The following is a 27,344-nucleotide window of genomic DNA, read 5'->3' on the forward strand; positions in this document are numbered from 1 at the left end:
CTCTCGAGCGTTTGAGGCACTAGAAATCCTGATAAAGTGTGACGCATCAAATCAGCAGCTACCTGGAAGAAATCATTTGTGGGGTCTTGTTTCTAAAATATTGACAATATAATATTCTTGCCTTGCTTTTCTATTTTTAGGCATCTTCCTCATCATGGATTGTGCATAAAATTAGGTCAGTATTGATGTATGATTCATCCCTGATTCATGAAGCGCGGCGGCACAATATCATCGACTTCAGCAAGAAAATCAGAAGAAAAAAAAAAACATTCTCTCGATGCCGACTGCTGTGAAACAAAAGACAAGAACAAAGAGTGAAGGCAAGCAGCAGCGGCTACTTTTCATTAGTTTTATTATTAATTTTAGCCTTAATAGGAATAATGACAAACAGAAGCTAAAGGAAAGGCGTTAAAGGTTGAAAAAGTGAGAAAAGTGAGCTCTCTTGACCTCGCATGTCGGTGTTGCTGCAACTACAACTTAAATCCACAAAAAGATAACAGAGATCCGTCTTCAGTTGTTCGGAAACTAAAAGTCAGACAACGTTCAGAGTAAGTTCTGCGTCTGAGGGGAGGATTAGAAACACACCTGCCGGAAAAAGCAAACGCAACAGTTTCCATGTAAACGCAGTGTGATTCAGCGGCTCAGCAGGTTGTAATGAGGTTATGTTTGGAGCTGAGGCAGCGATTAAGTTGAAAAATTTCCCTCTTTCAAACAAACACAGCAAGGAGGATGATGATGAAGATGAGTTTATTCTCCACACCGACTGCAATTAAGACTAATCACAGGGCACATTGAGCAAACTCCTTTATTCCCCAGCATAATCCTATCTGTCATATTTGTACCCATCTCTGTTAAAAACTGGGACGTTAGACTTAAACAGGCAGGAGACGTGCAATTGAGGTGCATTATGGGAATTATAGTCCGTCTGTTAGAAAAGAAGTAGCCTGTCAGATAAGAAGTGAAACATCTTCAAAAACCTAAGAGAGAAGTTTAGTTGTTTTTGACTAAAGCATCTGCACTTTCTGAAGTTTTGAGGGCTTGACAAGAACTGTAATGCATCGATTGTACGACTCCTAAGGTGTGAAAGTTCAAAATTAAATCAATTTGAGAGATTTTTTGATCCCTAAAAGACTAGACGGATTCTGCTTCGTAAATAGTCTTTAACTGACCTCATTTTTTTCAATTAACTAATAATTTTGTCAATAAAATGAAAATAAAATGTTAAAAATGACTTCCCAAAACTCAACATGTTGCTTAAGTTTTTAAGTCTTAAGTTTTTAAGTCTTAAGTTTTTAAGTGCATCATTTCAAACCCAAAGATAAGAATAAAAAAACTCAAATTAACCCTTGAAAACAAAACCTGCCATAATTTACAAAAGGCATGTTATCTTTAAACAAAATTGCCAAATTTAGTTTGGCAAGAACCTGCAAAAAAACAGAAAGAATCGTCTGATTTTTCAAACTTTCTGATGTCCTTGAAAAAATCATGTGTGAATTCTGGTTCAAATCAGGATATTTAATCAAAATCACTGAATAGATAAATAGTTTGCATCAGATTCTATAAAAACTAAAAATTCTGTGTTTATTGTGCAACTAAGAAGCCATGCATAACGAACCATCATTGGACAAACATTCAAATACTTTCGGCTGAACTGCAGGCAGTGTTTACACAAAGCAGAGGACTGAGGAGAAAAGTTGCCCAAAGATACAACCAGCATGGTGAAACAACTTTCTAGTAACCAGAAAACTGCAGCAGCAGTGACAACATAAACAGACACAGTAATATCTATAGCATGTGGATTTTTTTCCCCAGGTTTCTATTGGTGTTTCTGTGGGCAGAAATAATCAGCACCATTTAACTTTTGGTTTTGGACTTTGTCCCAAATATCTATAAAATATGGATTTTTTCCCGTTCTCGCTGTAATTGTCCTGTTTCCATAGAGATGTAGGACTTTATAGTGCAGCAAAAAATGAGCCCACAGTAGAATAAATATGACAGGAACAAAATAAAACATTTAGAAACTACTTGGATATCAATTTAAAAACATGGATTTTTATCCAGTATTAAAATCTGTGGCACTTGGGGAAAATGTGGTGCACGTTTATTCCAGGTTTTTTACAACTTTTTAAAAAACTGAAAAAAAAAAAAAAAATTTTGGGGGGGGGGGGGGGTTATATAACTTGTTTCACTGACAGAAGACATATTTACAGTTCTATCTATTCTAGCAACGGTTGTTCTCTGTCCATAGAGGTGCAGGGACTTTTTATTTTCAGTAAAAAACAAGTAAAAAAATGTGGACAGGAGCAGAATTACGTCCAGAAACTGCTTGTGATTCTGCAGGTTGCAGACAATAAGATTTTAGATGAAAGACAGCCTAAAATATGACTTCCAGTCTAAAATGAGGAACTGGACTCTTTTTTTTGCTTCAACTAAATCTCTCTGAGTTCCATCATGTTTGCAGTAACTGAAAATGTGCTCACGTTTGTTTGTTCTCCAAAGCGAGCATAATTATTCAAACTCATCGTCTCTAAAACTTCTGTAGTGTTCGTTGACATTTGGTGAGCACTGACCCAGACAGCCGATGGTTCCGTCCAGGCCGATGTAGTTGAGGTCTGCCTTGGCGGCCTGCCGGTCCCGGGGGTCCTCCTGAGTCCAGTCCTGCATGTCGAACACCTTCTTCTGGCGGTACACTGCGTTGGAGTCAAAGTTGATCTTGGCATCCATGCACATCACTGTTGACAGGCAAGACAAGAGATTGTGGCGTCAGAGGACTCGGTTCATGACACCATCTGCAGCAGTGACAGGTTTCCTTTTTTCCTTCTTTTAACAGCAGAGAGGGCAGGATTGGCTCATATGACAGGTGATTCAAATTTTCACTGGATATCTGTGCTGTCACGGACGACGGCAGCATTTCAGGGATGATTTCACATCTGCAAAGGGTTTCACTCCCTTTAAGGATGTTGAAATCAGTAGCAAACAACGCAGAATGTTAAAAAAAATGGAAGTTTAGATTGCCTTCATCTTAAAACAATATGTGGAGAAGGGCTTTCTTAAGAGTAGAATGCTAATTTTTAGATGTGAATGGATCATTTTAACAGCCTGTGTGGTTCAATGAATACAGCGATGCCACATGGAGGTGAGACTAACAGTTAAGCCTTGATTATACTCCCCTGCAGAAATGGGGGCCACAAGAGGATAATTATACCACTTTTCTACTCTGCTTGGAGAACTCCATTTCACACATGTGCAGTAGGTCATATCTACATATCATATACCGGTACATGCAAAACACTGTCCTTGTGTAGTTGCAGACAAGTGTTGGGTTGAATACATTATTTTGGATTGTGGAAAATGACTAAATTTGTCCCCTCGATCTTCACAAACAGGTGAAACATTACATCGTATGCAAAGTTACTCAGGTTTTCATATGGATTGCAGATATTGCTGCATTTATCTGTAATTTAATGCTTTTTAGTCAAAAAGAAGATTTCAGATAAACTCTTTTACCATTCATGAGGTTTCTAGAGGTACAGATATCTACCCTTCTGGCTGCAGATATCCACAATGAGAATATCTATATTAATATATCAAGTAATAATTATTATTTATAACCAGTCATAACTCTAGTTGAAGATATCTACATTTTGCTTTTATTTTAAAATTGTCCAGACCATCCAGAATGAATGTAGATATTATGAACTGGAACTGTGATAAATCAAAATGTAATTATAATTATGGAAATCTGAGTTTTGACATTGCATATTTCTGTCAAAACCTACAGCAAGTTGGAGGCACTTTGCTTTTCAAATACACTAAAACCGACTTTGGATTGCTGGGCTTTCTGTCGTCAGTATATACTTCATAAGGTCTGTATCTTGCTACGCTAAGCGCTGTGAGATGACACATGTTGTGAATCTGCACTACATAAATAAAACTGAATTGAACCAAACCGTAACTGCACATGATGAGTCGTTTTACCACCATGACCACAAATTCCGTTTTCTTAATGACGTTATCTTCCACAGCAGCTGAAATGCTTTACTCGACTAATATCCAACAGGAATACAGCAAATATCAGCAGCATTATGCACAACAATTTAAACTAGCAGGGATATAGGTTTGTTTGTTCGGTTTTTAAAGGATCGATACCAACATCAATTATTGGTAGTCAAGAAAGACAGAAAACCAGTAATTGGAACCGATATGCATTAAATGTATTGTTTCAACAGCATGTGATAGCAGAGAACCTGTCATTCATAACTAGACTTTTATATTAGTAACAGTGACTATAATTGAATATGTAAAACAGAAATAGGAGTGATTAAATTAGTGTACTGATGTGGGATCCACTGAGATTAATCAGCTGGTCAGTCTATTTTCTTAAAGCTGCTGTCCGGAGTTTGAATCGCAGCGTCTCCCAAAACACTGTTGGTCCCACCGTCCCTCCCTCTGATTTCGCCCCTTTATTTGTGCACGCGCGCAGTACATGAGAGAAGTGCCCGGAGTGCTGCAGCATATGGCCTGTTTTGCTGTTTTCCCCTCTTCTGCATTTAGTACATTTAGTAAATAATAAAGGAATTACGTTAGAATGCTGTATTGAGTCTAACTTGTCCTAATACCAAAATAACATGAATCTGCTAGGACGAACGAGTAAAGTTTCAATATGTGATTACACTCGTGTATCCCTCTCGATGACGTTGTTTATCAAACTTAGTGCATTTACGCGTGTATATGTGTTACATTGTTTATTTATTTCTATCTAGAGTTCAGAATTGCATGACTCCTCTGACGAAGAGTATGTCCCAGACGCCCCAACATCTTCCTCCAGAGGTCGGGCATCTAAACGAAGCCGTCAGCCGGGCTATGGAGGCCGTGGTCGGGGAGCGACGCGAGCACCCCGAGCCAAAAAACGTCCTGCAGTCTCTTGGCCTGACAAGCCGTGGGATTGGTAACTTTTCTGGAAGTTGCTGAGCCCTGATGCTCTCTCCTCCACAAGCAAAACAAATGTGCGCGCGGTTGCGTAGTGCGTAGCTCGCCCACCTCTGCATGGGCTTGCTTGCTGTGCGCGTAACCGTTGATTGACAGCATGACAAAGCTGAAGCTCGAACTTGATTGGTCGGCAGCGACCGGCGCTTTTTGGAATAACATGGGGGTCTATGAGAGGAAGGCGGAGCTCATGAATAAATTTTCATATCGCGTTATACTAACTTTATATTATAGTATCGAACTAGACTAACACATTTAAGCTTTGTTAAACAATGATACATAAATTGAAAACAAACGGAAACTCCGGACAGCAGCTTTAATATTTCAGTCCTTCACCTTTATTGTCCTCTAAGATCTTACAGCTTTATTAATTATCGTTTTCCAGACTCTGTTTCACGTCAATCTGTGGTTGCCTTTTAACTAAGCGGCTACCCGTTAGCTTAGCAGATCAGCTGTGAGAGAAGCTAACTTCCTGGTTTGTGTTTCTTGTCCAGTCATTTCTGAGACCACAGAGTGACTACAGACAGAGAGACCTGAAGTAGAGCCTTTAATTTATAATCAATAAACAAAAAAATGGCAAATATCGGCCACGATAATCAATCTATCCCCGATTCAAACTCATCACAGTAACATTTGAGGTATCTGCAAATGTCTTTCTGACTTGTAAAAATGTGAATTACTGTTGAGCTGACTGATTAGAATGGCGTAGATTTCTAGAATAAAAACTAGTCAAAAAGACATTGATGATAATTCCTCAGCATTTATTAGAGTTCCTGATGTAACTCTAATAAATGCTAAATTGACCTGCCATAAATGCTCTCATCTGCAGTGCTGAGCCCAGGAGGAAGAAGCCAGTTTGGATATTAAACCAGATCCCCCCCACACTGCTCACTTTTTATAACACATAATAACACAGCTGTAATTAGAACATATAGTCGCCCCAGAGCACATCTGATTGGTCACATTCATACAAAAGCCCTTGAATTGCAGGACAAGTCATCAAAAATATTCCTCTGGAGGTGTTTTATCACAAAAAGACATTTTGCAAAATCACTTGGACAATTAGAGCTTCCATTAACACACTTTCCTCACCTTGGAAATAAAGATTCATTCAGCTATCTCCAAGTCAGATATTATGTTAATAAAGAAGTTAAACAAATGGAGGATACCAATATCATGATTATATGCTATAATATTTAACTACTAGGAGGAAGAATGGGGCCTGAGGATATCTGAGGATGAATGGATTCATATGTCAAGGTCGCCAACACACTCTGGCTTAAATAAAATATTTCTTGCCTCCAAAAATTACTATTTACATAAAAGGAGCTGGCGAGGATGAACTGAATGCTGGGACCAGCGCATTAAAGAAAAGTGTCCGATCATTTGCATCTTTGTGGAAAGAGATTGCAAAAGTAATGATGAAGTCGATTGTTCTTTTGTCGGTATTGTATCGGGACAAAATCAGGGTAAAAAATAAATAAAAATCAGACACAAATGACAGAAAAAAGGAAAAAACTCCTTCAATGAAATAAACTGCATGAAATATTATGCAAAATACAAAAAAATAAAAAATACTACAAGGACAGTTCCTCTGAAAAGCGGCTTTAATTACATTTTCCACCTCCGGCTCCAGTGGAACGACCTTCTCTTTTAAACTCAGCTTTAATTCTTTGCTTCAAACTGTTATCTGTGCAGGAAAAGCTGCTTTTTTTAGTAGCACTGTGGCTCTATAGCAACAAAAGCACATCAGCTTTGCTCAAGGGCACCTCTGCAATAACTGGAGAAGAAAGAAGAGCATTCACTTATTATTATTCTTGTTTTTTACTTTTCTCATTCAGATTTGATGAGCTTCTAGTGTCTAACCGGCATCTCTTATCTGGTCTGAAGGAAATTCAAGACTAATATTATTATTATTAACTGGACTTGTGTTGTACACTGCAACTGATGTAATCACATTCTTGTTGTGAATATTTAAGTCAGGATGGACAAAGAAGAAACATCTACTGTGTCCTATTCACACCCATATTTACACTCAAATTTGTTGACACTTGCCTTGCATATGTGCCTGCATTGTTTTCATAAAATCGTTCAAAACAGAAAGAAGAAAACAAATATCATAAACAAAAAAATGATAGAAAGAAAATGGCAAAAAATATTATAAAGCAAAGCAAAATATATGTAATTTCTATTACATTTTATAGGTAATGTGAGTATAAAATGTAAATAATTTTAGTTATGTTCAACGAACTAAAACTCAAATATGACATTTTTTGTCATTAGAAACTTATTTGTTTATGCCTTTATGTTTTAATAGTGCTTCTTTACTCAAATGCTGCTTTTTTCATTAGTTTCTGCTTCAGAAAAGACAATTTTAAATAGTCGGATTCTGAGAAAAACTTTTAAAAAGCAACAACATTACAAATTAGCAAAACAAAGCTACGGCATTTTACTACGTCAAGCCATTTTAACATTGAATAGCAGACTTTAAACATCTGAAATTTGAATGACAGATATTTGTCAAGTCAAAATCACAATTGTACTTCAGATATCATTATTAAAAGGACAAGTAGAAATCTGTAATTCAATTTGCACTAGTCCAAATAATAATAGTAGATGTCTCATAAGTATTTCCACTTGATATTGGTCCAATATTAGTGGATGAGATTGTAAGAAAACACAGTGAAAAAGGCAGAAAGTCGCTTGGGGAGAATGAGAACTTCATGAATTAGAGATTTGTAGTTAAAATTTAGCAGAACTTTGGCATTAGGCTGCTCTGAAAAAGCAGTTTCAATCAAATAAAGTAGTATTTTGAGTCAAAATGAAGTCAAAACTCCAAATTACGATCTCTGTAATTATATTTTGACATCAGAATTGAAGGTTCAGATTAGGGATGTGCGCGACTAGTCGTTTAATCGTTTAACCGCCTACTCATTTATTAAACCTTTAGTATTTTACTAGTCGGTTAAACGCTGCATTGAGCATCATGCACCTTGTCCCCGACAGGGCGCCGCCATGCAGCTCTATGCTTGGGCGTGCGCCGCACGCTCGTCCCGTCTGGGCTACCTGGTTGATCCTGCCAGTAGCATATGCTTGTCTCTTTTTTCAACCCCCGCTATCCCCCTCATCATTAGCGGTGTTTTGACCACTCCAGCTACACCCACCACGTCCCTTCCTGCCACCCCGAAGCAAAGCATCGGCTCCAGTATGTGCTGCTTGGACTGTCATGGCGCACCGACCCGCTGTCGTTACGGACAGACGTAGCGGCACTTTCTGTCTCAGTGAACGACTGAACATCTTCATCAGAGGGTGAATATTCCTCTTCAGAATATGAGTAAGCCATTACTTGACAAAGTACTTTGTCAGCGTTGACCAGACCTCTCAGTACGGTGAGTTTTCTCACTCTAAAATGTGCCGTCTTGCGCTCTGATACGCTCCGACGACGAGTCTCGTCTCCTCGGTTTTCAAACTCTGTAAACTCCAAAACTTTGAATGAAAACACGCCCACAACTGATGCTCAGATTGAAGTTCCAGATGTCCGCCATCTCCTGGTGTACAGTACATGAGGCACATGAGGCAGTATATTTGAAGCTATGGCTTGTTATGTTCAGCAATGTTGCTTGTCGCAATATTGCGACTTTGGCGCTTAAAGGGTTAAATTGCAAGTTTTCCGAACCGACTTGTCGCCAATAAAATTAGAGACTAGTCGGTTCGTAAATTAGTCGAAATTCCCATCCCTAGTTCAGATATCTACAACTTCATTTAGACTAGTTCAAACTTAATTTAAAATAATTTAGATACACTGCACTTCAGCATTAAAATCTCTACCTCCTCATTATCTATGGCACTGTACCTCTTTCTATTTATCTGTTGTTTTATTTAAAATAACTGTTCCTTTTTTTAATGTCTTACTGTTATTGTACACCTCTGAGTACAGACACTTTGCATTTCACTGCACATACTGTGTGAGTATGTGAAAAACAAAACCTCAAAGGGGCCATGTGGATATCTGCAGCAGAACTGATAAACCTCATGTGTAATTTGTCTTAGGAAGAATTTAATTAAGAATATCTGCAATACATAACCAGTGTGGCTACACAGCTAGCCATATTTTACACTATATGAAGCAGAAAGAGAAGATAACCACCTTTTCTTTATAATAATAACCATTAACGACCATTTTCTTGAAGTGATATGACGTTAATCGAGCATAAGGACCCAACTTGTCATCAGGCTAATGTGAGCGCTGCTGGTCTGATGGTCATTAACTGTACCGGTGTCCGTTAACACAAAGGTCAGCTCTTCATACGAGTGTGTTGCAGAGCTGCCATCCCTGCCGGAGGAGCTCATCGCTGTGCATTAGACAAAGTCATTAACTCTGACTCCCCGACCTTTTCTAAAGGCTACGCCGGCATGTGGACATACGTTCGGACTCGTGGAAACACAGCAAATTACTGATTTCAGCAAACAAGGTTTCACGTCTGGACCAAAAGGCTGCTATTAGTCTCTGTATATGCAGCAGGGAGGCTGTTTTTGATGGCTAACACAAATAATAAAAACTTGATAAACTGATGATTATTTTATTATAAATTAGTTTTCTCTGTTTGGGTTTTGTTTGTTGTTTTGGGATTTGTGGACATTAAGAAAACAAAAAGGCAAAAACCAGACTGATCCTTGAAGATTTTCAGACTCCGACAGATGCTTAAAAAAAAGAAAAAAAAGAAAGATCTGATTAGGTCAGCATTCCCAAAGCAGACGCACAACTCAGGCTTTTTGACGTCTCTATCAGGTCTTGTGTTTTACTGCAGAATAAAAAATACCCGACACCACACTGGCATTCATTAAAATACCATAATGGGCTCTTTTTGCTGTATAAGGGCGATGTGGCGGAACATGTATAGAAACAGACACGAGAGAACAGCAGCGAGTGAAAATTCTGCTGCATCAGTGACAAGTTTTAAATGTTATTTTGTCGCTGAAGCCTGAAGAGACTGTAAATGTGCACCATTCTACTCGTTTTTAAACAATCTCCCTCCTTCCTGTGACAGCTCGGCTTTTCACTCGATCTTTCGGAGCAACACATCCATAAACACTTCTGATTTCTGCAGATTTTAAAAGCTGGATCTGAGACCACATTCGGCTGTGATTGTCAACGTTCTAATCCCGGGATATGAAATGTAAAATGCATTATTTCACGTGTTAGGAGTGTGCGTACCGATGCCAGAGGAGTCCTCCACCATGGGGTTGATCTCCACCATGGAGGCGTCGTACTTAATGAACACGTTGTACAGTTTGATCATGTTCTCTGCTGCCTCGTTCACCAGAGCCGGTGGGAAGCCCATCTTCTGAGCAACCTGCAAGAGACACACAGAAATGACGTTTATTTACAGAGGTGATTGATTTAAACAGTGGATCTAATGACAGATGACAGAGGAATGTCTTTAATTTGCATCTTTCTGCTCATAATTTTTGGTTTTCTAGACAGTTTGAGTCGGTCTCACCTACAGCTGAACAACTATTAAATTTTTGCCATTTGAAACAATGCAATGACTGTAAATTAGGTTAAGTTATGCAGCAGGACTGATGCAAGTTTTTAACTTTTGTGTCAATGACTTTAACCCATGGGTGTCAAACATGCGGTCCACGGGCCAATTCTGGCCCTCCAGAGGGTCCAATCCGGCCCTCATAGTGTAAAAATTCCAGAGAAGACATTAACTGCAGATTGTAAATTAGTAAAACTATAAATTTAAAATACTTTATAGACCATGGCAAGTTGTTTTGATCAAAAAGTAAAATACTAGATTGTTCATTGTTTCTTTATTTTGTGTCTCATTTATGTAATATTTTGTCAGTTTTGTTAATTTCCATCTTTTTTGTCTGACTTTGGTCGTTTTGTTTCCCTTTTGTCTTGCTTGTGTTTTTCTTATTTTGTCATTATATGTTTTGTGTATTGTTTTTCCCATTTTGTATTTTTGCCTTGCTTGTGTTGTCTACTTTTTGTTATTTTGTTTCTTGCTTTGTCATGTTTTGTCTTGTCTGTGTCTTTTGTATATTTTTTCGTCTCATTTTTGTTGTTTGTTCATTTTTTGGTTATTTTGTAGCTTTTTTGTCGAATTTGTAGTCTCTTTTATGTTTTGTTTTGTTTCAGGTCATTAGTCTCATTTTTTTGTCATTTTGTGTTTTGCTTTGTCCGTTCTTCTGTGCATTGTGCTTGTCGTTATGTGTTTTTTTTGTTTTTCTTGTCATTTGACCATTTTTTGTTGCTTTGTAACTTTTTTCTAATTTTTTTCTCTTTTTGTTTTATTTTGAGTCGTTTCTCTCATATTTTGTAATTTCTTTCTCCTTATTGTCATTTTGTGTGTCGTTTCTGTAATATTTTGTGTTGTTTTTGGTGGGAGTTTTGTTGTCTTTGTCTGACTTTTGTTGTTTTGATCATAAAGTAAAACACTACACACGTGGACAAAATTGTTGGTACCCCTCAGTTAAAGAAGGAAAAACCCACAATTCTCACTGAAATCACTTGAAACTCACAAAAGTAACAATAAATAAAAATTTATTGAAAATTAAATAATCAAAAACAGCCATTACTTTTGAATTGTTGATTAACATAATTATTTAAAAAAACAAACTAATGAAATAGGGCTGGACAAAAATGATGGTACCCATAACTTAATATTTTGTTGCACAACCTTTTGAGGCAATCACTGCAATTAAACGATTTCTGTATTTGTCAATGAGCGTTCTGCAGCTGTCAACAGGTATTTTGGCCCACTCCTCATGAGCAAACAGCTCCAGTTGTCTCAGGTTTGATGGGTGTCTTCTCCAAATGGCATGTTTCAGCTCCTTCCACATATGTTCAATGGGATTCAGATCTGGGCTCATAGAAGGCCACTTTAGAATAGTCCAACGCTTTTCTCTCAGCCATTCTTGGGTGTTTTTGGCTGTGTGTTTTGGATCGTTGTCCTGTTGGAAGACCCATGACCTGCGACTGAGACCAAGCTTTCTGACACTAGGCAGCACATTTCTCTCCACAATGCCTTGATAGTCTTCAGATTTCATCGTACCTTGCACACTTTCAAGACACCCTGTGCCAGATGCAGCAAAGCAGCCCCAAAACATTACTGAGCCTCCTCCATGTTTCACCGTAGGGACAGTGTTCTTTTCTTCGTATGCTTGGTTTTTGAGTCTATGAACATAGAGTTGATGTGCCTTACCAAAAAGCTCCAGTTTGGTCTCATCTGTCCAAAGGACATTCTCCTAGAAGCTTTGTGGCTTGTCAACATGCATTTTTGCAAATTCCAGTCTCACTTTTTTATGAGTTTTTTTCAGCAGTGGTGTCCTCCTTGGTCGTCTCCCATGAAGTCCACTTTGGCTCAAACAACGACGAATGGTGCGATCTGACACTGATGTACCTTGGCCTTGGAGTTCACCTTTAATTTCTTTGGAGGTTGCTCTGGGCTCTTTGGATACAATTCCAACGATCCGTCTCTTCAATTTGTCATCAATTTTCCTCTTGCGGCCACGTCCAGGGAGGTTGGCTACTGTCCCGTGGGTCTTGAACTTCTGAATAATATGAGCCACTGTTGTCACAGGAACTTCAAGCTGTTTAGAGATGGTCTTATAGCCTTTACCTTTAAGATGTTTGTCTATAATTTTTTTCGGATGTCCTGGGACAATTCTCTCCTTCGCTTTCTGTTGTCCATGTTCAGTGTGGTACACACCTTTTCACCAAACAGCAGGGTGATTACTTGTCTCCCTTTAAATAGGCAGACTGACTGATTATGAGTTTGGAAACACCTGTGATGTCAATTAAATGACACACCTGAGTTAATCATGTCACTCTGGTCAAATGGTTTTCAATCTTTTATAGAGGTACCATCATTTTTGTCCAGGCCTGTTTCATTAGTTTGTTTTTTTAAATAATTATGTTAATCAACAATTCAAAAGTAATGGCTGTTTTTGATTATTTAATTTTCAATAAATTTTTATTTATTGTTACTTTTGTGAGTTTCAAGTGATTTCAGTGAGAATTGTGGGTTTTTCCTTCTTTAACTGAGGGGTACCAACAATTTTGTCCACGTGTGTATACAGTATATTGTTCAGTTCCAGATACCTGTGATAATAATTTGGAGTCATGGTAATGTATGGTAAGTTATTATGCTGTGATTTTACTGGCCAGGCCCACTGGAGCTCAAATTGGGCTGAATGTGGCCCCTGAACGAAAATGCATTTAACACCCCTGCTTTAACCCTTAGCTGTACGAGTGATTGGACCCTACACTCTTCCATAAGTGTGTCAAAAATGACTAGCATAAGTATCAATGTATTCTTATGTCATTTTTGTCATTTTGCTCAGGAATAATAAGTTGTATTATTGTTTGTATTATATTTTTGTACCCACAAGTTTGATTTCATGTTAGAAATGTGTTTTTTTTATTTTACAACAGATTTTGAACATTTTGATGATTGAAAAAGAAGAATATTACACAGAACAGCAATGGAAGAATGCCAGTCTTCATTTTGTTGACATTTTTCCACTCTTTTCCTCTGGCTGATCTCTGTCCCTCCAAGTTTGTGTATCGGCTCTTGTGTAATATTATCAGTGATAAAGATGTTGGGGAAGTAATACAAATTTTACTATTTCTTTAAAAGTATGAAAGGTACCTTAAAATCTTAAATGGAATGCTATCAAAAACATGTTTTTTGAGGAACAGCTGGAAAATGAAACGCTAAAAACTTTTCATTACAAAGACATTGCCATTTTTGACCGACTTATGCATCTAAAGGTTAACCATCACTGCTTGTAACAGTTCCACTTTTAATGGTATTGTGATGGCCCCAGCCATCCTGAGGTTAATTGGTGGGTCAGGCCTGGCAATCAGGGGCACCTGGGCCCGGTGCTCCTCCTTGCCCTTTAAAGTCTGCTCAACTCATATCTTTGTCTCTCTCCTCTCCTTAGGACGCCACGTTGGACCATCTCTCTCTGTGGTGCGGTGAACCACTAGATTTATATAGTTTATTTTGTGTAGAGTAATACATTAATGTAAAATAAAGCGCTATATTTTTGTATAACTCCTGTGTCTTCCACTTTGTTGTGGCCCTGTGAGCCAAGGGTGCATAACAAGTGGGGGCTCGTCCTTAAAAAAAAAAAAAAAAAAAAAAAAAAAATTTTTTGGCGATCAGTGTGTTTTTGTTAGTTAAATTGTGTTTAATTTGTTCAGTTTAGTTCTATTTTTGTTACAGGCTTTTTGTTTTTTTTCTTTGGCCTGTGCTGCCGCACTGATTGCGTAATTGGAACCCGGTGCGCACCTGTTGTGTGTGCTGCGTTTTTGTTTGTGGAGACGCAGGAGTTGGAAGCTTTTGTTTTTGTGATTTTTGTGATCCCACGAGAAGGTAAATACTGCCCCACTTTATGGCATTTTAGGGGTCCTTCGTTAGCCTGTAGTGGTGTTTCCCACAAGGGGATCCACCTATTTGTTTGATCAGGGCGGTGGTGAACATGGTTGAAGCTATATGCTTGGGAGCGCGCCGTGGGATTGGGGGTGTTTATTCACCTTCTGCCCATCGGTATTTGGCGCATAAGAACCCACCGCATGTGACTGCCAAGAAGACCAGGCGAGGTGAGCTAGTTCTTGGTTAGGTAGTGAGGACGGGGGACTCTTGAGAGTCATGTTGGCTCTCCGCCACTTTACCTTCTGTGGGGTGTGTGCTTGAATTCTGTTCGGTTCACATTTATTTGATTTAAATGTTATAGTTTTTTTTTCTCCTTTATAATGGCTTCACTTTCAGAGTTTTATTCGGCGCCGTCAATAGAGTTTTTGCAATCCTGTCAAAAGAAACTATTATTGCAAATAGCTAAACACTATGGCATTCAAGTTTCTGGTAAAAGTTCTAAATTGGAAATTTCAAATTCTATTATCGCCGGACTGACTGAAAAAGGGTTCCTGGGAGAGGGAGAGCTCCAGTCGGGTTTTCCTGTAAATTTAAAACCCGAATTGACTCCTACACTCTTTGATGGGTTGACGTTTGAGCAGCGTAAAGAGTTGATGAATTTACAGTTTGAGCAGGAACAGATGAGAATAAAAGCTGAAGCAGAAAAAGAAATACAATTGGAGCGTGTTAAACAAGAAATTGAAAAAATGAAATTGGAGTTACAACAATATAAATTAAATTTTATTCGTGATGGGAAAATTCAGAATGATGTGTCTTTGGGTGATCAATCAATTTCCACTTGTTCTGGTAGTCTTCTGGATATGAGTTCAAATTTTAACGAAAAAGACCTGGATACTTTTTTCGTTCTGTTTGAACGCATTGCAGACGCAAAAGGTTGGCTTGGCGCTGATAGGGTCCTCTTGTTGCAGTCCGTCCTGACAGGTCGCGCACAAGAGGCCTATTCTGCTCTCAGTGCAGTAGATTGCCAGGATTATTTAAAGGTGAAGGCCGCAGTGTTGAAAGGCTATGAACTTGTCCCAGAGGCATATCGTCAAAAGTTCAGAAATTGGGTGAAAAATGAACGTCAAACACACGTTGAGTTTGCTCGGGATTTATTGTCCCATTTTTGTCGTTGGTGTTCTGCTTTGGACGTAGACACCTTTGACGCTTTGTCTGAGTTAATTGTTCTTGAGCAGTTTAAAAAGTGTTTGCCTCAGCGTGTTGCAATCTATGTAACTGAGCAAAAACCAAATACTGTCCTAAAAGCAGCTGAACTTGCTGATGACTTTGTTTTGACACACAAAGGAGCGCTTGGGGATATTTTTCCGCCTCGCTTTAAACCTTTGAGTAATGAAAGTCGCCCTCTATACATTGCTCAAAATAGGTCAAATACATTTAAAAAGGAAACAAGTAGGTGCAATTACTGTCAAGCTTCTGGCCATTGGAAGAGTCAATGCCCTGTGTTAAAAACAAGGAACGGACGTAGACCTTTACCTGGTGCTCCTGCTTTGTCATGTTCAAGTAATAAATCCATTGAAGTTGTTGATAAAGGTTTTGCTCCGTTTATTCATGACGCCCGTGTGTCCGTGCAGGGTAGCGAGCAGAGCATGCCCATTAAACTTCTTAGAGACACAGGTGCAAAACATTCCTTCATAGTTTCCTCGGTGTTGCCTTTCTCTGCAGCTACAGAAACGGGAGACTTTGTGTTGATGCATGGCATGGAGCTTGGGGTAGTTTCTGTGCCCAGACACACAGTCGTACTTGATTGTGAGTTTGTGCGCGGTCCAGTTATTGTCGGTGTGCGGCCCGCTTTGCCAATTCCTGGGGTCTCGTTGATCCTAGGCAATGATTTGGTTGGGAGTATGGTTTGGCCAGTCTCGCCTTTGCCTGTGGTCACGATGGATCCGTGTGCAACTCCTCGGTTTGATGGAGAGCTGTCAGATGAAGTTTTCCCTGTGTGCGTAATGACGCGCGGTCAGCTTCAGCGCGCTGTGGTGCACTCTGATGAGGCGAAGGAATATTCTGTCCCATTACCAAAGCTTCCCGCGTCAATTTCAGTGGAGGAGTGGGTTCAAGCTCAAAAAGCTGACCTTTCCCTTTCTGACCTGTTTGAGAGTGTTTTTCCAGGTGAGGATGTCCAAAGCGCAGCGCACGGGTACTTCATCCAAAATGAACTGCTGGTGAGAAAGTGGGTGTCCTGTAACGGTGACGTCATTGGTGAGCCCACATTCCAAGTAGTTGTTCCAAACAAATTTCGTACCGAAGTGTTGAAGATTGCTCATGATGACAGTGGTCATTTAGGAGTGAAAAAGACCTATGACAGAGTGCTGCAACATTTTTTTTGGCCAAAGCTTAAACGTGATGTTTCACAGTACATAAAGTCTTGCCATGTGTGCCAACTAACTGCAAAACCTAATCAGATAATTAAGCCTGCACCTCTTTGTCCAATTCCTGCAATAAGCAAGCCCTTTGAACATCTGATCATAGACTGTGTTGGTCCATTGCCGCCTTCAAAATCGGGTTGTACTTATTTGCTCACTGTGATGTGTCAAACGACCAGGTATCCTGCTGCTTATCCACTGCGCACTATAACAGCTCGGTCAGTGGTTAAGGCACTGACTCAGTTTATTTCCATCTTTGGCATCCCGCGCATTTTACAGACAGACCAAGGCTCAAATTTTACATCTCGTGTATTTGCACAAGTGTTAAAAGAGCTTAAAGTGAAACACAGTTTGTCATCCGCGTACCATGCGCAGAGCCAAGGTGCGCTTGAAAGGTTTCATCAGACATTAAAATCATTGTTTAGATCTTACTGTACTGAAATGCGTGGGGACTGGGAAGAGGGATTACCGTGGCTTTTGCTGTCAGCTCGAGAAGTTGTGCAGGAAAGCACGGGTTTTAGCCCTAATGACCTAGTGTTTGGCCACACTGTGCGCGGGCCTTTGGCAGTTTTGAAAGATGGCTTGGTAGAATCTGACCCTCCGAAAAACATCATTGATTATGTCAATGGGTTCCGTCACCGTTTGTATACTGCTGTAGAAAAAGCACGGGAAAATTTGGAATGTGCTCAGTTAAAGATGAAAAAATGTTATGACCTCAAAGCAGAGCATTGTGAGTTTAGTCCTGGGGATTTGGTCCTGGCATTAACTCCTTTGGTTAATTCACCTTTTCAGGCAAAATTCTCTGGCCCTTATGTTGTGGAGAAGAAAAATTCGGAACTAAATTATGTAATTTCGACACCAAACCGCCGTAAATCATCTCGACTGTGTCATGTCAACCTGCTTAAGCCATACTATTCTCGTGGTGGGTCGGTCCAGGAGAATAGTGCTGCTGGTGTTGCTTTCACTGTCCCTTCTTTGTCCTCAGGTCTGCAGTCTTCTATTTGTGGGGGAGGAGAGGCTGATATCATGTGTCCTGATGAACCAATGTTGAGTGGCAGGCTCAAAAACTCTGAAACACTGGGTAATCTGCAGTCTCTTTTTAGTCATCTGTCTTCAGACCAAGGCGCGGAGTTATCTGGTGTAATTGGTTCATATCCTGAATTGTTTAATGACACTCCATCGCGTACTCATCTCATTGAGCATGACATTGATGTCAGCGATAATCCTCCAATTAAACAAAGATTCTACAGATGTGCACCTCAAAAACTCGAAATTATGAAATCTGAAGTTCAGTATATGTTGGACAATCAAATTGCAGTTCCTTCATCCTCAAGCTGGGCTTCTCCCAGTCTGTTAGTTGAGAAATCGGATAAATCACCACGTTTTTGTACTGATTACAGAAAAGTAAACAAAGTGACAAAGTCAGATTCATACCCTTTGCCTCGAATGGAAGACTGCATAGATCAAGTTGGGTCTGCGAAATTTGTCAGTAAATTCGATCTCCTTAAAGGTTACTGGCAAGTCCCTCTGTCGGCTAGAGCGCGGGAGATTTCAGCCTTTGTTACTCCATTTGGCTTATTTGAGTATACTGTTATGAGTTTTGGTCTCCGTAACGCTCCTTCGACCTTTCAAAGATTAATGAATATGGTGGTAGCTGGTCTTGATGGCTGCGCTGTCTATTTGGACGACGTAGTGGTATTCAGTGACACCTGGGACTCCCATGTTGCGCGGATTCGTGCGTTGTTTGACCGCCTGTCTTCTGCGCGTTTGACTGTGAATCTGGCGAAGTGTGAGTTCGCCCGTGCCACTGTCACCTATCTTGGTCGCGTTGTTGGCCAGGGGCAAGTGCGTCCAGTTGATGCAAAAGTCCAAGCAATTCTTCAATATCCATCCCCGACAACTAAAAAAGAGTTAATGCGATTCTTGGGTTTGGTAGGTTACTACCGCAGTTTCTGTCCCAATTTCTCTACTGCAGTTGCTCCTCTCACCAATTTGCTAAGACGTGACGTGCGTTTTGATTGGTCCACGGCATGTCAAAGCGCCTTTAACAATGTTAAAGCTCTGTTGTGTGCTGCACCTGTTTTGGCGGCTCCAAACATGAATAACTCTTTTAAAATCCAGGTTGATGCCAGTCATGTTGGTGTAGGAGCTGTCTTACTTCAGGAAGAGGATGGTATTGACAAGCCAGTTTGTTACTTTTCGAAAAAGTTTAATTCTTACCAACTAAATTACTCCACCATTGAAAAAGAAATACTCGCTCTTATTATGGCCCTTCAACATTTTGAAATTTATGTCTCTTGTGGTGTTGGTCCAGTAATAATTTACACGGATCATAATCCTTTGACTTTTCTGAATACATTAAAAAGTTCAAACCAGCGCCTTATTCGTTGGGCATTGTTTCTGCAAGCATTTAGCCTGGACATCCGGCATATTAAAGGCCGTGATAATTTATTGGCTGACGCTCTCTCTCGAGCTCCTATGTAAATTGTCTTTTGTTAATGATGTGCTTTACCCTCTCCAGGTCCGGAACTGTTGGGGGAGAGGACTAAAACAATTTTGTAGCCTGTATTTCACGGTGACACTTTGGGGGTGTTATTGGGAATTCTTGTTCTTTTGGGCTGCTTAAGTTTTTAAATATTTTTTTTTGTTAAAAGAGAAAAAGTTAGAAAAAAAAGGGGATTATTATTTTTGGTTTAATTTGGTCGTCCGTGGGACTCTCTTTTTAAGAGGGGGGGTGTGATGGCCCCAGCCATCCTGAGGTTAATTGGTGGGTCAGGCCTGGCAATCAGGGGCACCTGGGCCCGGTGCTCCTCCTTGCCCTTTAAAGTCTGCTCAACTCATATCTTTGTCTCTCTCCTCTCCTTAGGACGCCACGTTGGACCATCTCTCTCTGTGGTGCGGTGAACCACCAGATTTATATAGTTTATTTTGTGTAGAGTAATATATTAATGTAAAATAAAGCGCTATATTTTTGTATAACTCCTGTGTCTTCCACTTTGTTGTGGCCCTGTGAGCCAAGGGTGCATAACAGTATCTCATTGCAAAATTGAAATCCATCCGTTGTCTTACGACTGTATTAATCTCCTTAAAACTTGATTACTGTAAACTGTACCATAACTATCTTATCCTCAAGCATGAAGAAATAGCATCGTATAGTAGGAGGCGAGGAAAACAGAAAAAAATAGAGCAGCGATCAAGATAGCGAGGAAAAATGAGAATGTTTACAAGCATTGTCTGAAAGAAACCAAAACAGATAGATTAAATCATAGTATCAAAGTCAGAAAAGTTGAAAAATGATTCGTCTTAGAGAAAAAACTTATCTGTTCACATTAAAACCTGAGGAAATGCAGAAAACATTAGATTCCCTGACAGTTTAAAATCAAAGTTGTTGCCTCATTATTATAGTTTCAGCAAACGGTACATGAACTGAGACAACAATAAAGGACACAGCAAGCTGAGCAACAGAAGAAGATTCCAAAAGATGCTGCAAGTTTAGACTAAGGCCCCGGAAAGTGTGAATGAAGGCCTTTGCCGTCCGCAGCCAGATTAAAACCATTCTCTCTTCAAACTGATTTGGATAAGCATGAAAACGCCACACAAGCACCTCACGCTGCTGGCTTTGTTTGACCGCTTTGGGTTCATTCTCTGACCTCACAGTGTGTGCTGCAGTGGTTGTCCTTTTATGTCTGTGTCTTTTCATTCCACAAGGCCAGAGAAGGGTGCACCGTTCCCGGCGGCACTGCAATGCCGGGTCGATGCGTGGAGTGAAAGGAGCAAGCCCCTCGTTCAGCTCCCAGTGCTAAAAATGCGTTTAATATGTAGTCCTCACATGGAGGACATATCAGATATTAAACTGATAAGAACAGATACTACACTTGATCTTAGCCAAAAGGCCGAGAAGCGATGACCCATGACCGTTTGCTGAACGGGCCCAGCCCCCTGGCGCAGTTCTCACTTGTGCTGGTGCACTGTTTTCACCGGGCTGCGCTAGTGGCTTCTGCCTGGTGACCTCACACACAAGCTCCACTCAGCACCGCCCAAAAATCTGTCAAGCACAGCTCCTTTGCTTTCAACAAACAGATATGGCTCTGCCAGACGGCAAAGCCTGCCAAAAATAGGATAAACTCGTTGGAGTCACTCTCCACGGAAGTCTTTAGTAAAAGGCGAAAGACTTGTACGTTATGAAGAGAAACCAGAGTAAGTCCCGGAAAGTGTGAATGAAGGCCTTTGCCGTCCGCAGCCAGATTAAAACCATTCTCTCTTCAAACTGATTTGGATAAGCATGAAAACGCCACACAAGCACCTCACGCTGCTGGCTTTGTTTGACCGCTTTGGGTTCATTCTCTGACCTCACAGTGTGTGCTGCAGTGGTTGTCCTTTTATGTCTGTGTCTTTTCATTCCACAAGGCCAGAGAAGGGTGCACCGTTTCCGGCGGCACTGCAATGCCGGGTCGATGCGTGGAGTGAAAGGAGCAAGCCCCTCGTTCAGCTCCCAGTGCTAAAAATGCGTTTAATATGTAGTCCTCACATGGAGGACATATCAGATATTAAACTGATAAGAACAGATACTACACTTGATCTTAGCCAAAAGGCCGAGAAGCGATGACCCATGACCGTTTGCTGAACGGGCCCAGCCCCCTGGCGCAGTTCTCACTTGTGCTGGTGCACTGTTTTCACCGGGCTGCGCTAGTGGCTTCTGCCTGGTGACCTCACACACAAGCTCCACTCAGCACCGCCCAAAAATCTGTCAAGCACAGCTCCTTTGCTTTCAACAAACAGATATGGCTCTGCCAGACGGCAAAGCCTGCCAAAAATAGAATACACTCGCTGGAGTCACTCTCCACGGAAGTCTTTAGTAAAAGGCGAAGGACTTGTACGTTATGAAGAGAAACCAGAGTAAGTCTGCCTTTCTGCAGAAGAAGCAGCCCAAAAGCCTGGTTGTCACAGGCACCACACTCATGGTGAGACTCGCTTGCATTGTCACGGGTAGCAGATGCCGGGCCACGCCCAGTGCACCTCACCTCCCCGTGTTGCCAAAGGCTCCGTCCAGTCGTATTGCGGCCAGTCGGACGGATGACCAATCCTACTGCGGCCGGCCGTGTTCTGACCGTTCCCCTGGTTGTTGGGACTCGGGCCTCGGAAAGTGAATGAAGGCCTTTGCCGTCCGCAGCCAGATTAAAACCATTCTCTCTTCAAACTGATTTGGATAAGCATGAAAACGCCACACAAGCACCTCACGCTGCTGGCTTTGTTTGACCGCTTTGGGTTCATTCTCTGACCTCACAGTGTGTGCTGCAGTGGTTGTTCTTTTATGTCTGTGTCTTTTCATTCCACAAGGCCAGAGAAGGGTGCACCGTTCCCGGCGGCACTGCAATGCCGGGTCGATGCGTGGAGTGAAAGGAGCAAGCCCCTCGTTCAGCTCCCAGTGCTAAAAATGCGTTTAATATGTAGTCCTCACATGGAGGACATATCAGATATTAAACTGATAAGAACAGATACTACACTTGATCTTAGCCAAAAGGCCGAGAAGCGATGACCCATGACCGTTTGCTGAACGGGCCCAGCCCCCTGGCGCAGTTCTCACTTGTGCTGGTGCACTGTTTTCACCGGGCTGCGCTAGTGGCTTCTGCCTGGTGACCTCACACACAAGCTCCACTCAGCACCGCCCAAAAATCTGTCAAGCACAGCTCCTTTGCTTTCAACAAACAGATATGGCTCTGCCAGACGGCAAAGCCTGCCAAAAATAGGATAAACTCGTTGGAGTCACTCTCCACGGAAGTCTTTAGTAAAAGGCGAAAGACTTGTACGTTATGAAGAGAAACCAGAGTAAGTCTGCCTTTCTGCAGAAGAAGCAGCCCAAAAGCCTGGTTGTCACAGGCACCACACTCATGGTGAGACTCGCTTGCATTTGTCACGGGTAGCAGATGCCGGGCCACGCCCAGTGCACCTCACCTCCCCGTGTTGCCAAAGGCTCCGTCCAGTCGTATTGCGGCCAGTCGGACGGATGACCAATCCTACTGCGGCCGGCCGTGTTCTGACCGTTCCCCTGGTTGTTGGGACTCGGGCCTCGGAAAGTGTGAATGAAGGCCTTTGCCGTCCGCAGCCAGATTAAAACCATTCTCTCTTCAAACTGATTTGGATAAGCATGAAAACGCCACACAAGCACCTCACGCTGCTGGCTTTGTTTGACCGCTTTGGGTTCATTCTCTGACCTCACAGTGTGTGCTGCAGTGGTTGTCCTTTTATGTCTGTGTCTTTTCATTCCACAAGGCCAGAGAAGGGTGCACCGTTCCCGGCGGCACTGCAATGCCGGGTCGATGCGTGGAGTGAAAGGAGCAAGCCCCTCGTTCAGCTCCCAGTGCTAAAAATGCGTTTAATATGTAGTCCTCACATGGAGGACATATCAGATATTAAACTGATAAGAACAGATACTACACTTGATCTTAGCCAAAAGGCCGAGAAGCGATGACCCATGACCGTTTGCTGAACGGGCCCAGCCCCCTGGCGCAGTTCTCACTTGTGCTGGTGCACTGTTTTCACCGGGCTGCGCTAGTGGCTTCTGCCTGGTGACCTCACACACAAGCTCCACTCAGCACCGCCCAAAAATCTGTCAAGCACAGCTCCTTTGCTTTCAACAAACAGATATGGCTCTGCCAGACGGCAAAGCCTGCCAAAAATAGAATACACTCGCTGGAGTCACTCTCCACGGAAGTCTTTAGTAAAAGGCGAAAGACTTGTACGTTATGAAGAGAAACCAGAGTAAGTCTGCCTTTCTGCAGAAGAAGCAGCCCAAAAGCCTGGTTGTCACAGGCACCACACTCATGGTGAGACTCGCTTGCATTTGTCACGGGTAGCAGATGCCGGGCCACGCCCAGTGCACCTCACCTCCCCGTGTTGCCAAAGGCTCCGTCCAGTCGTATTGCGGCCAGTCGGACGGATGACCAATCCTACTGCGGCCGGCCGTGTTCTGACCGTTCCCCTGGTTGTTGGGACTCGGGCCTCGGAAAGTGTGAATGAAGGCCTTTGCCGTCCGCAGCCAGATTAAAACCATTCTCTCTTCAAACTGATTTGGATAAGCATGAAAACGCCACACAAGCACCTCACGCTGCTGGCTTTGTTTGACCGCTTTGGGTTCATTCTCTGACCTCACAGTGTGTGCTGCAGTGGTTGTCCTTTTATGTCTGTGTCTTTTCATTCCACAAGGCCAGAGAAGGGTGCACCGTTCCCGGCGGCACTGCAATGCCGGGTCGATGCGTGGAGTGAAAGGAGCAAGCCCCTCGTTCAGCTCCCAGTGCTAAAAATGCGTTTAATATGTAGTCCTCACATGGAGGACATATCAGATATTAAACTGATAAGAACAGATACTACACTTGATCTTAGCCAAAAGGCCGAGAAGCGATGACCCATGACCGTTTGCTGAACGGGCCCAGCCCCCTGGCGCAGTTCTCACTTGTGCTGGTGCACTGTTTTCACCGGGCTGCGCTAGTGGCTTCTGCCTGGTGACCTCACACACAAGCTCCACTCAGCACCGCCCAAAAATCTGTCAAGCACAGCTCCTTTGCTTTCAACAAACAGATATGGCTCTGCCAGACGGCAAAACCTACCAAAAATAGAATACACTCGTTGGAGTCACTCTCCACGGAAGTCTTTAGTAAAAGGCGAAAGACTTGTACGTTATGAAGAGAAACCAGAGTAAGTCTGCCTTTCTGCAGAAGAAGCAGCCCAAAAGCCTGGTTGTCACAGGCACCACACTCATGGTGAGACTCGCTTGCATTTGTCACGGGTAGCAGATGCCGGGCCACGCCCAGTGCACCTCACCTCCCCGTGTTGCCAAAGGCTCCGTCCAGTCGTATTGCGGCCAGTCGGACGGATGACCAATCCTACTGCGGCCGGCCGTGTTCTGACCGTTCCCCTGGTTGTTGGGACTCGGGCCTCGGAAAGTGTGAATGAAGGCCTTTGCCGTCCGCAGCCAGATTAAAACCATTCTCTCTTCAAACTGATTTGGATAAGCATGAAAACGCCACACAAGCACCTCACGCTGCTGGCTTTGTTTGACCGCTTTGGGTTCATTCTCTGACCTCACAGTGTGTGCTGCAGTGGTTGTCCTTTTATGTCTGTGTCTTTTCATTCCACAAGGCCAGAGAAGGGTGCACCGTTCCGGCGGCACTGCAATGCCGGGTCGATGCGTGGAGTGAAAGGAGCAAGCCCCTCGTTCAGCTCCCAGTGCTAAAAATGCGTTTAATATGTAGTCCTCACATGGAGGACATATCAGATATTAAACTGATAAGAACAGATACTACACTTGATCTTAGCCAAAAGGCCGAGAAGCGATGACCCATGACCGTTTGCTGAACGGGCCCAGCCCCCTGGCGCAGTTCTCACTTGTGCTGGTGCACTGTTTTCACCGGGCTGCGCTAGTGGCTTCTGCCTGGTGACCTCACACACAAGCTCCACTCAGCACCGCCCAAAAATCTGTCAAGCACAGCTCCTTTGCTTTCAACAAACAGATATGGCTCTGCCAGACGGCAAAGCCTGCCAAAAATAGGATAAACTCGTTGGAGTCACTCTCCACGGAAATCTTTAGTAAAAGGCGAAAGACTTGTACGTTATGAAGAGAAACCAGAGTAAGTCTGCCTTTCTGCAGAAGAAGCAGCCCAAAAGCCTGGTTGTCACAGGCACCACACTCATGGTGAGACTCGCTTGCATTTGTCACGGGTAGCAGATGCCGGGCCACGCCCAGTGCACCTCACCTCCCCGTGTTGCCAAAGGCTCCGTCCAGTCGTATTGCGGCCAGTCGGACGGATGACCAATCCTACTGCGGCCGGCCGTGTTCTGACCGTTCCCCTGGTTGTTGGGACTCGGGCCTCGGAAAGTGTGAATGAAGGCCTTTGCCGTCCGCAGCCAGATTAAAACCATTCTCTCTTCAAACTGATTTGGATAAGCATGAAAACGCCACACAAGCACCTCACGCTGCTGGCTTTGTTTGACCGCTTTGGGTTCATTCTCTGACCTCACAGTGTGTGCTGCAGTGGTTGTCCTTTTATGTCTGTGTCTTTTCATTCCACAAGGCCAGAGAAGGGTGCACCGTTCCCGGCGGCACTGCAATGCCGGGTCGATGCGTGGAGTGAAAGGAGCAAGCCCCTCGTTCAGCTCCCAGTGCTAAAAATGCGTTTAATATGTAGTCCTCACATGGAGGACATATCAGATATTAAACTGATAAGAACAGATACTACACTTGATCTTAGCCAAAAGGCCGAGAAGCGATGACCCATGACCGTTTGCTGAACGGGCCCAGCCCCCTGGCGCAGTTCTCACTTGTGCTGGTGCACTGTTTTCACCGGGCTGCGCTAGTGGCTTCTGCCTGGTGACCTCACACACAAGCTCCACTCAGCACCGCCCAAAAATCTGTCAAGCACAGCTCCTTTGCTTTCAACAAACAGATATGGCTCTGCCAGACGGCAAAGCCTGCCAAAAATAGGATAAACTCGTTGGAGTCACTCTCCACGGAAGTCTTTAGTAAAAGGCGAAAGACTTGTACGTTATGAAGAGAAACCAGAGTAAGTCTGCCTTTCTGCAGAAGAAGCAGCCCAAAAGCCTGGTTGTCACAGGCACCACACTCATGGTGGGACTCGCTTGCATTGGTCACGGGTAGCAGATGCCGGGCCACGCCCAGTGCACCTCACCTCCCCGTGTTGCCAAAGGCTCCGTCCAGTCGTATTGCGGCCAGTCGGACGGATGACCAATCCTACTGCGGCCGGCCGTGTTCTGACCGTTCCCCTGGTTGTTGGGACTCGGGCCTCGGAAAGTGTGAATGAAGGCCTTTGCCGTCCGCAGCCAGATTAAAACCATTCTCTCTTCAAACTGATTTGGATAAGCATGAAAACGCCACACAAGCACCTCACGCTGCTGGCTTTGTTTGACCGCTTTGGGTTCATTCTCTGACCTCACAGTGTGTGCTGCAGTGGTTGTCCTTTTATGTCTGTGTCTTTTCATTCCACAAGGCCAGAGAAGGGTGCACCGTTCCCGGCGGCACTGCAATGCCGGGTCGATGCGTGGAGTGAAAGGAGCAAGCCCCTCGTTCAGCTCCCAGTGCTAAAAATGCGTTTAATATGTAGTCCTCACATGGAGGACATATCAGATATTAAACTGATAAGAACAGATACTACACTTGATCTTAGCCAAAAGGCCGAGAAGCGATGACCCATGACCGTTTGCTGAACGGGCCCAGCCCCCTGGCGCAGTTCTCACTTGTGCTGGTGCACTGTTTTCACCGGGCTGCGCTAGTGGCTTCTGCCTGGTGACCTCACACACAAGCTCCACTCAGCACCGCCCAAAAATCTGTCAAGCACAGCTCCTTTGCTTTCAACAAACAGATATGGCTCTGCCAGACGGCAAAGCCTGCCAAAAATAGGATACACTCGTTGGAGTCACTCTCCACGGAAGTCTTTAGTAAAAGGCGAAAGACTTGTACGTTATGAAGAGAAACCAGAGTAAGTCTGCCTTTCTGCAGAAGAAGCAGCCCAAAAGCCTGGTTGTCACAGGCACC

At 42.8% G+C, this 27,344-nt stretch overlaps 1 protein-coding gene and 16 non-coding genes across 17 annotated transcripts in view; 1 reads left to right on the forward strand and 16 right to left on the reverse strand.

Moving 5' to 3' along the window:
- The window catches only part of LOC110959563 (succinate--CoA ligase [ADP-forming] subunit beta, mitochondrial), a 333,454-nt gene that overhangs the window by 149,052 nt on the left and 157,058 nt on the right, over window positions 1-27,344 (forward strand). The window lies entirely within an intron of this gene.
- LOC127537329 (U2 spliceosomal RNA) lies at window positions 20,513-20,703 on the reverse strand. The gene has a single exon (XR_007946921.1). It is a non-coding gene; the product is annotated as a U2 spliceosomal RNA (small nuclear RNA).
- LOC127537364 (U5 spliceosomal RNA) lies at window positions 20,885-20,999 on the reverse strand. Its single transcript, XR_007946955.1, has one exon. It is a non-coding gene; the product is annotated as a U5 spliceosomal RNA (small nuclear RNA).
- LOC127537330 (U2 spliceosomal RNA) lies at window positions 21,212-21,402 on the reverse strand. Its single transcript, XR_007946922.1, has one exon. It is a non-coding gene; the product is annotated as a U2 spliceosomal RNA (small nuclear RNA).
- On the reverse strand, window positions 21,584-21,698 carry LOC127537314 (U5 spliceosomal RNA). Its single transcript, XR_007946907.1, has one exon. It is a non-coding gene; the product is annotated as a U5 spliceosomal RNA (small nuclear RNA).
- On the reverse strand, window positions 22,142-22,332 carry LOC127537341 (U2 spliceosomal RNA). The gene has a single exon (XR_007946933.1). It is a non-coding gene; the product is annotated as a U2 spliceosomal RNA (small nuclear RNA).
- Window positions 22,514-22,628, reverse strand: LOC127537366 (U5 spliceosomal RNA). Its single transcript, XR_007946957.1, has one exon. It is a non-coding gene; the product is annotated as a U5 spliceosomal RNA (small nuclear RNA).
- On the reverse strand, window positions 23,075-23,265 carry LOC127537354 (U2 spliceosomal RNA). The gene has a single exon (XR_007946945.1). It is a non-coding gene; the product is annotated as a U2 spliceosomal RNA (small nuclear RNA).
- LOC127537303 (U5 spliceosomal RNA) lies at window positions 23,447-23,561 on the reverse strand. The gene has a single exon (XR_007946896.1). It is a non-coding gene; the product is annotated as a U5 spliceosomal RNA (small nuclear RNA).
- LOC127537365 (U2 spliceosomal RNA) lies at window positions 24,008-24,198 on the reverse strand. Its single transcript, XR_007946956.1, has one exon. It is a non-coding gene; the product is annotated as a U2 spliceosomal RNA (small nuclear RNA).
- LOC127537302 (U5 spliceosomal RNA) lies at window positions 24,380-24,494 on the reverse strand. Its single transcript, XR_007946894.1, has one exon. It is a non-coding gene; the product is annotated as a U5 spliceosomal RNA (small nuclear RNA).
- LOC127537336 (U2 spliceosomal RNA) lies at window positions 24,941-25,130 on the reverse strand. The gene has a single exon (XR_007946928.1). It is a non-coding gene; the product is annotated as a U2 spliceosomal RNA (small nuclear RNA).
- LOC127537304 (U5 spliceosomal RNA) lies at window positions 25,312-25,426 on the reverse strand. Its single transcript, XR_007946897.1, has one exon. It is a non-coding gene; the product is annotated as a U5 spliceosomal RNA (small nuclear RNA).
- LOC127537306 (U2 spliceosomal RNA) lies at window positions 25,873-26,063 on the reverse strand. The gene has a single exon (XR_007946899.1). It is a non-coding gene; the product is annotated as a U2 spliceosomal RNA (small nuclear RNA).
- LOC127537367 (U5 spliceosomal RNA) lies at window positions 26,245-26,359 on the reverse strand. Its single transcript, XR_007946958.1, has one exon. It is a non-coding gene; the product is annotated as a U5 spliceosomal RNA (small nuclear RNA).
- Window positions 26,806-26,996, reverse strand: LOC127537318 (U2 spliceosomal RNA). Its single transcript, XR_007946911.1, has one exon. It is a non-coding gene; the product is annotated as a U2 spliceosomal RNA (small nuclear RNA).
- Window positions 27,178-27,292, reverse strand: LOC127537370 (U5 spliceosomal RNA). The gene has a single exon (XR_007946961.1). It is a non-coding gene; the product is annotated as a U5 spliceosomal RNA (small nuclear RNA).

This window comes from Acanthochromis polyacanthus, chromosome 14, assembly GCF_021347895.1.
Source record: "Acanthochromis polyacanthus isolate Apoly-LR-REF ecotype Palm Island chromosome 14, KAUST_Apoly_ChrSc, whole genome shotgun sequence".
Lineage (NCBI taxonomy): Eukaryota > Metazoa > Chordata > Actinopteri > Pomacentridae > Acanthochromis > Acanthochromis polyacanthus.